We start from the raw sequence: 12,373 nt of genomic DNA on the forward strand, positions 1-12,373 counted from the left end.
CCCTCTCTTCTCGCTCTCTCCCCCCTCCTTCTCGCGCCCCCAATTCTCCTCCTCTTCTCTCCCCTAATTCACCCCTCCTCTCGCTCTACCTCCTCTCACGCTCCTCCTCTTCTCTCCCCCTCTCTCTCTCTCAATTCTCCCCCTCTTCTCTCCCTCTCCCACCCTCTCTCCCCAATTCTCCCCTCCTGCCCCTTCTCTCTCTCCCTCCATTTTCCCCTTCTCTCACACAGTCCCCCTCTCTCTCCTCCCCCTTCTCTCCCCCCTCCTATCCCTCTCCCCCCTCCTCTCTCTCTCACTCACTCTCTCTCTCCCCGACCCCCCCCCCTTCCCACTCCCTCCTCTGTCAGTGTCTGGGTAAATAAACACAGTGCTGTCTGTGTGATGCTAATTAGAGAGGGTTCAGGGACGTGACTAACACAGAGACAGATAAACAGGGAGGAGGAGAAATCCCTCTATCCAAGGATAGAGTGGTGAAGGACAGAGCAGCTTTGACCGCACCCAGAGACCTCGGCGAGCCGTTTGAAGTGAAGAGCAGCGTCAAGCCTCGAAGAAGGCCAATCTAAGCACCAGGTATAGGAATGGGTAGCAGAGGCGCCTTGACTCTGTCCTCCTGTCTTTAATGATGCTTGGTCCCTGAGCCCTGGTCGATGAAGATCAAAGGATATGCAAATCATCCCACAGGTTCTTCCCCTTTACAAGGTAATAGGAGGTTTGTAAAAGCAGGTCACCAAGGCAAGGAAGTACTATTGCTTAACATACAGTAGCCTGGAACATCAGGACTTAAAACCTGCTCAGTGTTTCTCCTAGGACTTCTTTCAGCATCAGTGTCAAAGTTATCATTTGGGCCGTGACCAATGGCATAGTCCCCAACCCAACGTATTAATTTTACGAAGGTAGTTGTTATTTGGAAATGAGAACAACCAAGAACGGACTACATGCAGGTAAGCAAGCTAGCTAGTTATTGACAGATAGCAAACTTATTTAGTGCTTAACTGAATCAAACCTCTGTTTTGGAAGGTGCGTACATGAGCAATTGGGAAGTGGGAAATATCGGACCTCCAAGTGGAACAATACACCCAAACGCCTTTTGAAAACTCTAAGAAGTAACGTTAGGTTTGAAATCACTAGACATGGCAGCATTTGTGGTGAAAAAAAACACAAATTACTTGCTCCACACAAGTCCACATAAGTCACCACATTTGTTTATTTAGGTCGCACTCATTAGCGCAGGCGATTGTTTTAGTGTAACTGAGGTAATGTTAGCCTTCTGGCTAGCTAGCCTTAACTTTACTTAACTGTCAGTTACTTTGCCTGTTTGGTGTCAACATGTGAACACACTTAACTAAAACTTCTGAAATGAAACCAATTCCAGAATCTATACATATTTTGAGGGAGGAGCAGATGTCATTTCAAGGATTAAACATGATGTGGAAAATCCATATCAGTTATATATTATTATTCAAAGTATGATATTAAAAAAGTTAATAATGTATGCGTGTTTTTTCATATCAGCAGGTTTATTTGCAAGCTCCAAATCCTCCTATTTCACTCATTGGCCTTTGTGCCTTGGCTTGTGGCCTTTGTGCCCTAATAATTTTGTGACACTGAAGGCCAAATGGCCTTGCCCCTAAAATTACTAAATTCCAAGCCTGCTCAAACCAAACATTTTAGAGTCTCTTCTTTAGGCCACAATGACAACAACCTCATATTTTGAAATGGGACTGAGTAAAAAAGAAACAGTTAAGTACATTTCCTGTAGATTTTGAAATATTGTTAGGCTGTAAAAACATTAATGGTATTGTGTGTTATTGAAAAATAAACATCACTCTCTCAATATTGACATTGTCTAATTGTATATTTGAGTGATACAAAATGACACTAATTAACCTGATGAGTATGTGGGAAAGGTTGATTTCTCATCAATAGCAGGCTCTGTGACGAAGCATAAGAGTGCTTTTGCCATTGTATATTCTAAGGAGTAACTAGCTAGATGTCTAAGCTAGAAAATGTATAAAGAAAGTTGACTAAATAATATGGTAAGTGGTATGTGTCTTTTCTCCAACCAACATACCATTGCTGGCTAATATTATACCTCTTTCTGCATCAATTTACTGTTCAATCACAACTGTTGCTGCAAAGCATCATATATGTACACTGTCAAATGGGCAACTTACTGAAAATTGTGTCAACTTGCATACTGCTGCTAGCTTTCAGGTAGTCAGTAGTATTTATTTAGTTATCTGTAAATATGGTTTGAATTGCTTGCCATCTATGCCTATACACATGACTTTGTCTGTTTATCCAAAATGTGATGACAACATATAATTCAGTTCTGCTACATTTCGCAGTGGTTATTTCAGCATTTCTCTTCTCTGCTCATCTTGTCTGGTTTGAGCACTAGTTAGTGGATTTGTAATATTGTTTCAATTGGCTATTTTCTTTCGGCAATAAGGTCTTTTTCCTTTCTAGTATGCTTGATTTTTGTTTTTTCTAATGTAAAAGCACTTTGAATTGCCTCCGTGTATGTGAAATGAGCTAAACAAACTTGCCTTGCCTGACAGCTATATGCACAAGTCTGAAGTGTTCAAATAAAAAAAAAAAAAGTATGTTGTCATCAGAGCTCAAAAAATAATAATGGTTCAGACTGCTGCAAAAGAATTGGGAAGATACTGTTTGCAATGTTTATAAAACAAAACCTGACTTTGTGAGGTGACAAAAAATTACTTTCAGAAGCTCCACTGCTCTGAAGGGAAGTTAGTATAATTATTTCAGCCTACTATAAGACATCCCACACCCGCTTTTATAGGCCTACATTTGTGTACAAGTCAGGTAACACATGCCCAATAGCCTATGTAACAAATAAAGAGCACACATTAGTGGAAGGTCGAGTTCATTTGAGAAAGAGAGATGAGTAATGCATTCTTACCGCACAGAACACTTGTATAGACATTTCAAATTAGAGATAACTTTCTGATAAAATAAACTATAGAGCATTAGCCATGTGTTAGACCAGCCAATCTAGAACATAAAATGCATGTGAAACGTTAAAGATCACTGCCAGACTACTTGGCAAGCTTGCTTGGGAAAAATGCCAGCATTGTTTGTGTTTCAAATACATTTGGGTGACATATCTGATACAATTTAGATTTGATCTCATCTCTGTCATATTTTCGGATCCGATGAGGCTGACTTTGTAACCCACTCAGATTAGGTATAGATTTTGCAAAAGAACTGACAGATCTTGTGGGTGTGTTCAATAGGAATTTAAAAGACACAGTTTGGCTCAGATTCAATTAAGCCTGCTAGACCAAAGACTTACTGGTCAAATGAACATTAGAGTACTACAGGAGTACACAGTTCAAATAAAAATTCAGTAAGCGGTACAGTTATCAAAAATGTGTTGGAACCACTGATATAGGCTACATGACAATGTCAAGCTCTAACCAAATGACGCAAGCTAAGAGACAAGGCAAGATATTTTTTCATCTAATGTTACATGATGATCTGAAATGCTACGGTCAGGAAATGACATGCTGTTAGCCAATTACAGTGAGTTTAGAAGCATGCAATTACTTGCTGCATAACTTTTATATAGAGCTAAATGTACGCAATGGTTTGATTTCGCAAAAGTCACTACCAGAAAATTTTTAAACTATTTGACCAGGTTTTAAAATGGATGGCAGATCTTTCCCAAAAAAAAACACTGTGACAAGTACTAGTGCACTTTTGGTAAAAGGGCTGCCTACTGGTGGTTGTCCACTAGGCAATGTGGCTAGGTGTAATTTTCGCCTCCAATTCATTTTCAATTGAATCACGTGACCATGTGCACAGGGCAGTGTGGGACACCGAGCAGCTTGAAGTAAGCGTTGGAGGCGCTGGAAAATAGAGCCACAGGCTATATTATGCAAATGTGAGATGAATTTCGCTTGCCAGCGGTGGGCAACAGCCAGAAAAGACGTGTCCAATACACATTCCCACTGGTTCTCTTTACAATAGTTCCCGCCATACAATCTTTCCAACAGGAAAACGGCCGAAAGATTTATCATTGCGGTGTCCAGATTGCCTGAACTCGATAATGTGTCCCTGTTCAATTACAGGGACATAAATGCCAAGACAGCGGCATGGGTAAAGATGCCTGAGGATATTAGTGTACCTTGTGGGTTTCATGAAGAGAATCAATGACAGGATCTAGTTAACATGAACTTCCGGCATTGATAAACACAACAAAGTGCACACGCCCACAAGCAGCTAGTGACGAGCGAATCAAGCCTCCCTGCCTCCAGCCTCTCTCCCCGCCTCCCTCAATCTCTCCCCGCCTCTCCGCCCCGGCATGCTGAGCATGCACTCTTGAAGGAAGTCTATGGCGAGGAGAGGACTAGGTTGGTCTACAGAGAGAAGACTGCATCATAATACAGTTATGGAAATTAATATAGCCTGTCTTTCAACTAACTAAAATTATATGATTATTGGTGTCTTATATATATATGCATACATGTGGAAAACCACACCCACTTGAATGTTTATTGTACAATAGCGGCCATGTTTCCGGCTTGGTTTATGCAATTATTAAAAACCTTCCATAGATGCAAAATATCAAGCTACATGAAGACTTGCCTTTTGGTACATTTCAAAATTGCCCAAAATCCATAATGACAGAGTTCATGGGACCCATTGGAAAATATGTTCCTTTTAAGGATATGGACACATCCAAATTTGGACAGGGTTGTTACAGTGCGTGTTGGCAAAGACTGTTTTCCAGTCACGCAGAATGCGTGCACCTCTTCAATGCAAAATACTGTAGGGATCAATGCAACAAGACCAAAGTTCCATAGTCAGGAGCATTCTGTGATTTTACGAAGAGTGAAAAGCTCTTGTTCTGTCCCTGAGCAAGATAGTTAAACCTAATTGCTCGCAGATTGTTGCTTTAACAGTTTAACATATTTTCTTAAAAGAAAAGAAAAAGTTTTTATTTTATAAACCTGTCTGAGCAGGGCAAAAGAGTGCCATTCTGGACAGACTCCACCTGTCTTTACAGTTGCAGTTCAGCATTGGCAAAAAGGAAAAGAGAGAAATATGGTGAAACATGATGGCTGAGCTAGATGATCAATTTTTAAAACGAGGTCAGGTTTGGGATTTGATTCTCTAGAGAGGAGCCACGAGGAGGATCACGCACACAAGAGGCGATAACGTGGACGCGATAACGTGGACGCGATAACGGACGCGATAACGTGGATGCGTTAACTTGGCGCTCCTTTGCTCTGGACGTTGTGTAAACAGGATATTATATGGAGCGTGGACAGGAAACTAATCTCTGCTCCGAACATTAACCACAAGGCTTTTGGAGGCTTTTCCTCTTTTACTTTGGTGTACAACAGATGTGATGCCTGAAGAAGCATTTAAACTGTTGATTCTGTAACATTACTATATTCTGCATAAACCTGTAAAGAATATGGATTTGAAACATGCAGAATATATGAAAACAGAAGTATTATTACCAATGGGCTTCTTTCCTCCTGCTCCACCACCCGTTGTTGGCCCGTCCTTCCGGTGTTGTGGCTCCTCCTCCTGCTGCTGGCCCGGCCTTCCGGTGTTGTGGCTCCTCCTCCTCCTCCCGCTTTTGGCCCGTCCTTCCTGTGTAGTGGCCCCACCTCCTCCCGTTGTTGGCCCGTCCCTCCTGTGTAGTGGCCCCTCCTCCTCCCGTTGTTGGCCCGTCCCTCCTGTGTAGTGGCTCGTCTTCCTCCCGTTGTTGGCCCGTCCTTCCTGTGTAGAGGCTTCTGTCTCTCTCAGGGCCGGGGATGGGGGTCAGCTCCTCACCCTGGCCCTCTCCACAGAGCCCTGAAATACAAACACAATAATGTATTGGAGTACATACTATAAATAATGCTAATTATTAAGTGTAGTTTGAATCCTAAATGTTGATTGGCAGTTATCACCACAGAAAAATTTAGCAGAAATGGCTAACAATAGCAAAATGGTTTTCAAATGATCAATTAAGGTTTTCTAATGAGTTAGCACAATGATGAACTTGGATTAGTAAACGTGTCATTGGAACACAAAACTGATGGTTGTTGATAATGGGTGGGGCTCTGAACGCCTATGTAGATATTCCATTTAAAAGCAGCCATATAAAATTCAGCTACAATAGTCATTAACAACATTAACAATGTCTACACTATATTTCAGATCAATTTGATATTACTTTAGACAATAATATTTTTAACACAACAAAAAGGTAAGCGATGACTCTGCAAAATGCAAAGACTACTTTTCTCCAAATAATATGAAATAAGTTTAGGGGATCAATTTAAATTCCATATGCGGGTAAATGATTTGCACATTGTCTAACACATTTGCCTTTTGTGCATCATCACAATATGGTTGTATTAAATACATTTTTATTCTCTTTGAAATATAACACACAACACACACTTCCAAAAACCTTGTTAGAGCACCTCAAGAGTAAAACCTAACAGAAAAAACACTCAGAGACCATCATTCACCGGCAACTCAGCAATACGCATGGTAAGCTCTGAGTGCTTAGCCAGAGAGGAAAGATAATTCACCCTGACACCTCCATTGTTTTAGAGTAACGGTAACACACACACAAACAGTGTTTTCAGTATTCATAGAATAATGGCTATAAACGTCAGAATGAATTATAGAGGATGAGAGAGGTGGACACGCAAGGCTACAATGCTGTCTGTTTTTCTGCCATGCTAAACACTTGGTTTAATTTAGCACAATGTGATTTGTCAGGGCTAAAAAGCCTTAATTCTACTTTGCAAAGATTAGTTACGTTTTTTTCCTAATACGTGAACCCATAGGCAACATACAGTATGTAGCCTAAATAGAAGGAACATTCAGTTCCGGCTTCCCAGATTAAGTCTCGTCCCGGATTCGACATAAAGATGAGAAAGACAGCCATAATGATGAGTAGGCTCATACCATCTACAGCAGGGGTGGGCAAACTTTATTTCAAAAACCATATCAGGGTTTTGAAATTCAAATGAGGCCTGCATATATTTTATTTTGAAACACAATTTGTCAGTCTTTTTGCAGACCAGAAAAGGGCAAAATATTTTAGGTCCATAAGTATGTATGCATACTTTAGATGTAGATTTTGACACAAAAGTGGGCTGGAGTATTTTTAACCACACCAAATATATTTTATTTCATGCACAAAGCTACCACACCCCAACTGAATTGGATTGCGGGCGGCATTCGACCCCCGGGCCTCAGTTTGTCGACCCCTGATCGACAGGCTGATATAGTAATCTGGAGACAATTGTTTTAAATTGTTTGTTATCCCATATTTCCAGCAAAATAACTACTATAAATACGACTACTTTCTACACATCCCGACATTGTACAGAAGAGCAGTGAATGGGGTCAGCTTAAAAACCACAAACCATTCCAAATAGCCCCTTAGGCTTGTCATGATGACTGGAGCATTACTCCGATAGCTACCAAAGTAGCTTGTCTAACTGTCACTAAAACACTGCTGGATGAACCAGATTTTTCCTTCATTTCATAAGGGTCTCCATTAGCGGACTCCATGACGACAGTCTTCCCGGAGGCTAACAGTTCCAACATCGCAACAGACTACTAGAGCAGGATGGCTGAAATATTAAGAGAATTTAGACTACCTGTGTAATACTATGACATCACATTGAACAAACACATTTTGGAACTGTAGCTCAATTTCCATTTCGTCCCCAGCCCACAATGCCACGATGCTATCAGGTTCATCCTTTCTCGACAAGCACGGCCTGGCCTTTCCACCGGTCTCTCCCTACCGCTCCCAATCCAAACAGGGCAGTAACCACCATGAAATGTAAATGATTACATTTGTGATTAAAGCCTTCCACTTCACACAGGTCGGTTGTTGAGGCCCTGATATCGTCGGGGATAAAGAGCGAGCAACCGGAGCCAGAGAGATGGGTGTTTTCCTGGGCGTGGGTGTTTTCCTGGGCGTGTTGAATGTCATTAGTCTAAGCTGAAGATGTGTGCGTATGTATCCATAATGGAAAACAAATGCCATTCTATCTACATATTACAGGGTTGTGCCTCACGAGTTGCAAGACTATGAACTCAATATCAACTAAGCTGCAGGGCAAGGAAACAGGATTGGCGTTTGTCGATCTGGATTCAAAGATTGTTTTTTTGTTTTTTTTATGAGAGGACAGAGGAAACCGTAGCCTTTCATTTTGTAGGTGAAACTAATCTAAAAGCTCCTGAAACCATTTTCCTGTCTGTTGGTAAACTGAGTAAAGGCCAAACTGTTTGGTTCACATCTCCGCCAATGTCTGGAGGACAGCCCTATTCCCCTGGTCAAAAGTAATGCACTAATAGGGTATGGGGTGCAAGTAGACATCCAATCACATTTTTTATTTTATTTTTTACGTGATCAGTCAGGTCAGTCTGAAATCCCTTGATTTATAAGTAACAGAACAATTCACCTTATGGTTTCCACTACAAAAAAACAAAATGGCAGGTCAGCCGGTGATCTGAATTCCCTTCACTTACCCTGTGCCTCTCGTGATTGTCGTGTCGTTACGAAGAGAAACACAAAGAGCAAGGTGTTTGTTTAACATTATGTACAGCTGCGCCCCACCACTGCATCCTAAATTAACCCCAACCACATGAAGAGCAGCCATCTCTATTTCGGGTAGGGGAGGAAAATTACAGCCCCGCCACGCTGTGCTCTAGTATTAAACCTCAATTAGTGAACGGCAGTGATGTCACCAGTGAAAGACGGGCTAAGGGTTCTTTTCTGTTAGCAAGGCAGGCGGTTTCAATAAATTTGCATCTAAAAACACCTCTGAAGTTAAACTTAACTGTGTGTAGAGGGTTAGTGTATGCAAAGTCTTGAGTAGTACAAAGAAGGTTGTTGACCTCATCCAACTGCCAAGAAGTTGGCTATCAGGAAGTCTCACTGGCTAGTCCTAGCACCAAAATATGTAATTATTGAAAATGAATTTGACAAATGCACCAACACCAAGACACAAATCTAGGATAAAGCATCCAAGTGAGCAAAACAACACCCCTCTGCGTCAGTACAGAATTTGAATCTCTGGCCAATAAGACTACAGTATGTCATCCTCTTTTTGGCCAGACACCATCAGAGAACAGACTACATATACTAAAGTATCAGGTTTACCATTTCTCTCACTTGGGTGATTTCCCTGTGAGTTTCAGCCACAAGCAAATTGAAGAAAAGTTGGAGAGTGCACAGTTTGGATGCTGTAATTGCTTTGGAAGTGTTAAAAATAATAAAACAAATAATAATAACTTGCCTTGCAATTGGACATTTGACCAGGGTTAGTATGTGTATATTTTAGTTCTGCTATGTAAGCTCTGCCATTTCTATTGAGTAAGCCAATCACATTCATTTGTTCCTTCAGGGCAGATCAGCCTCCAATAAGTTTAAGTAAAGCTCCCAAATCCTCGCCGGAAACTAATGGCACGGTGAATGACAATCTGAAACCAACCTTTTTGTAATTAATGCCTGACAAAATTGTTCTGATTGACTGATATAGTAATATCGTTACTCTACTTTTGAGAAATTCTGAAACGCATAAACGAACCTCTGTGCCTAAATTTAAGAGCCCTCACTCCTAATCCCTAAGGTAACCTCTAAAATCCCAATTGTAAGTTTTACCTTAAACCAAACCCCAAGCTAGAAATAGCATTTTACTAGTGAGGACTGTCTATATAAAAAAATGTTGGTTACCAAATTGTCAGATTACACCATCTTTGTGGCTGGCTGACCCTTGACAGTACCATCTTTAGTAAATAGAACACTCTTAATCCCATATTAACTACATAGTGCGCTACCTGTTACAAATAGGGGCCATCAATTTGGGTAATTATAATAATGTAGAGGACCCCTGAGGCCCCTGGGTATAAAGCAGCCACCTCGCGCTCCCCAAGGCCAGCCTGACAGACCAGTCTCTCTGGTTTCCTCTGCCACTTGTTCGTACATCAGGGTCACTGGTAATTCATGGTTAACAAAAGACACACTTCAACCGCTCCGCCAGGGACATGAGAATGCTCGCAGGCACCAGCAGCTTTCCTTTCCTTGTCTTTTGTGATGGACAGGAGAAGACTAGATCCACTAGGTGTGAATAATACAGCTGCCACGCACTTCCAACCACAAGAAACAGCTGCCTAAAAGCTTGTACAGACCTTAAGGGAATGCAAGTTACAGCGTTTTCAGTGATGTGTTGCAGTGTACAGTGTTTTGTCACGAGAGAGGCGGCTCCTCGTAGTGGATTCCATTGATCCACATAGTTTTGTGTCGCTGGAAAACTGTAGTGAGCCGTGTCGTTCCTTGGAAAGCCATGGAGGTAGTGCTCCCATCCAAACTGATTTGGTTAGACAGTCTAGGCATCAACTTAGCCTACTCACATTGATAAATCCAGTGGCGTCGTTAGCCCTGGGAGTCCGGGGCTGTAACCACTGATCTTTTATGAATAGCCCCGGATCTCAAATGGAACAAAAATAATAATAATAAAAAAATAGCCCCTGATCTATCCATCTATAACTCAGATCACGTATTATGACAACGTAGGCGTGTAGGCTGCTAGCATGTACATCGACATTTTCCACATGTACATTCAAAACGCTGTACTTCCTTTTTTTTTATGCAAAGATGGAGAGTGGTACAGCTGGCTAGCTATGATACATTATAAGTTATAGCTAACTTGCAAGCTTAATACTGTAGTTGATCTCTTGAAAAGTAGGCAAAAGTTGTAGTTTCCTACATAAGTAGCTGCATTTGACATTTCAACCTAATGTGGGTCTTATAGATCAAACATTGCCATTAGGTTATGCAGGCGTCAATTTAGATCAAGTTGTTCATGTAATATGTCCTGCATTTTGGCAGGATCAGATAATGCCTGTGAGAAGGTCCTTGTCATATTAGGCTCAGACAGCCAGGGAGAAAAGGTCAGCCGTGGAACTGAGGTGAAATGTTGTCTTTAAAGGTGGATAGCTTAAAAAAATGTGTTATGTGTAGCCCATATCTTGAATGTTCATATTTATTAGCAGAACCAGAAGGATGTTGAGTCAACCAGTGTAGTCATGCAAGAGAGTGGTGGAGCTTGGGAGGTGAGGTTGGACAGTACTGGCAAAATGTACATGAAGATCACATACAGAGGACTGTAATAGCTTTTATCTAAAAGCACACATCATAGACAATATGTTAACTAATATTAAATGAAAGGGCGGAAGGCTCTATTTTGTGTGTTCGTTGTAGCAGAATAAATGAGATGTTTTGTCCATCAGTGCACATACAGCATATGGCATAAGGTATTTGAACACCCGACCGTCACACCTACAGTGGGGAGAACAAGTATTGGATACACTGCCGATTTGACAGGTTGTCCTACTTACAAAGCATGTAGAGGTCTGTCATTTTTATCATAGGTACACTTCAACTGTGAGTGACGGAATCGAAAACAAAAATCCAGAAAATCATAGTATGATTTTTAAATAATTAATTTGCATTTTATTGCATGACATAAGTATTTGATCACCTACCAACCAGTAAGAATTCCAGCTCTCACAGACCTGTTAGTTTTTCTTCAAGAAGCCCTCCTGTTCTCCACTCATTACCTGTATTAACTGCACCTGTTTGAACTCGTTACCTGTATAAAAGACACCTGTCCACACACTCAAACAGACGCCAACCTCTCCACAATGGCCAAGACCAGAGAGCTGTGTAAGGACATCAGGGATAAAATTGTAGACCTGCACAAGGCTGGGATGGGCTACAGGACAATAGGCAAGCAGCTTGGTGATTGGCGCAATTATTAGAAAATGGAAGAAGTTGAAGATGACGGTCAATCTCCCTCGGTCTGTGGCTCCATGCAAGATCTCACCTCGTGGGGCATCAATGATCATGTGGAAGGTGAGGGATCTGCACAGAACTACACGGCAGGACCTGAAGAGAGCTGGGACCACAGTCTCAAAGAAAACCATTAGTAACACACTACGCCATCATGGATTAAAATCCTGCAGCGCACACAAGGTCCCCCTGCTCAAGCCAACGCATGTCCAGGCCCGTCTGAAGTTTGCCAATGACCATCTGGATGATCCAGAGGAGGAATGGGAGAAGGTCATGTGGTCTGATGAGACAGAAATAGAGCTTTTTGGTCTAAACTCCACTCGCCATGTTTGGAGGAAGAAGGATGAGTACAACCCCAAGAACACCATCCCAACCATGAAGCATGGAGGTGGAAACATCATTCTTTGGGGATGCTTTTCTGCAAAGGGGACAGGGCGACTGCACCGTATTGAGGGGAGGATGGATGGGGCCATGTATCGCAAAATCTTGGCCTAAAACCCTCAGTAAGAGCATTGAAGATGG

At 41.7% G+C, this 12,373-nt stretch overlaps 1 protein-coding gene across 4 annotated transcripts in view; it reads right to left on the bottom strand.

Moving 5' to 3' along the window:
- The window catches only part of znf438 (zinc finger protein 438), a 53,099-nt gene that overhangs the window by 16,631 nt on the left and 24,095 nt on the right, over positions 1-12,373 (bottom strand). For all 4 annotated transcript variants that reach the window (XM_010885584.3, XM_010885579.3, XM_029116290.2 and 1 more), the window contains one exon: positions 5,496-5,835. The gene's annotated coding sequence lies outside the window, so the exon portion shown is untranslated. The remainder of the gene's footprint in view (positions 1-5,495; positions 5,836-12,373) is intronic.

This window comes from Esox lucius, chromosome 21, assembly GCF_011004845.1.
Source record: "Esox lucius isolate fEsoLuc1 chromosome 21, fEsoLuc1.pri, whole genome shotgun sequence".
NCBI lineage: Eukaryota > Metazoa > Chordata > Actinopteri > Esociformes > Esocidae > Esox > Esox lucius.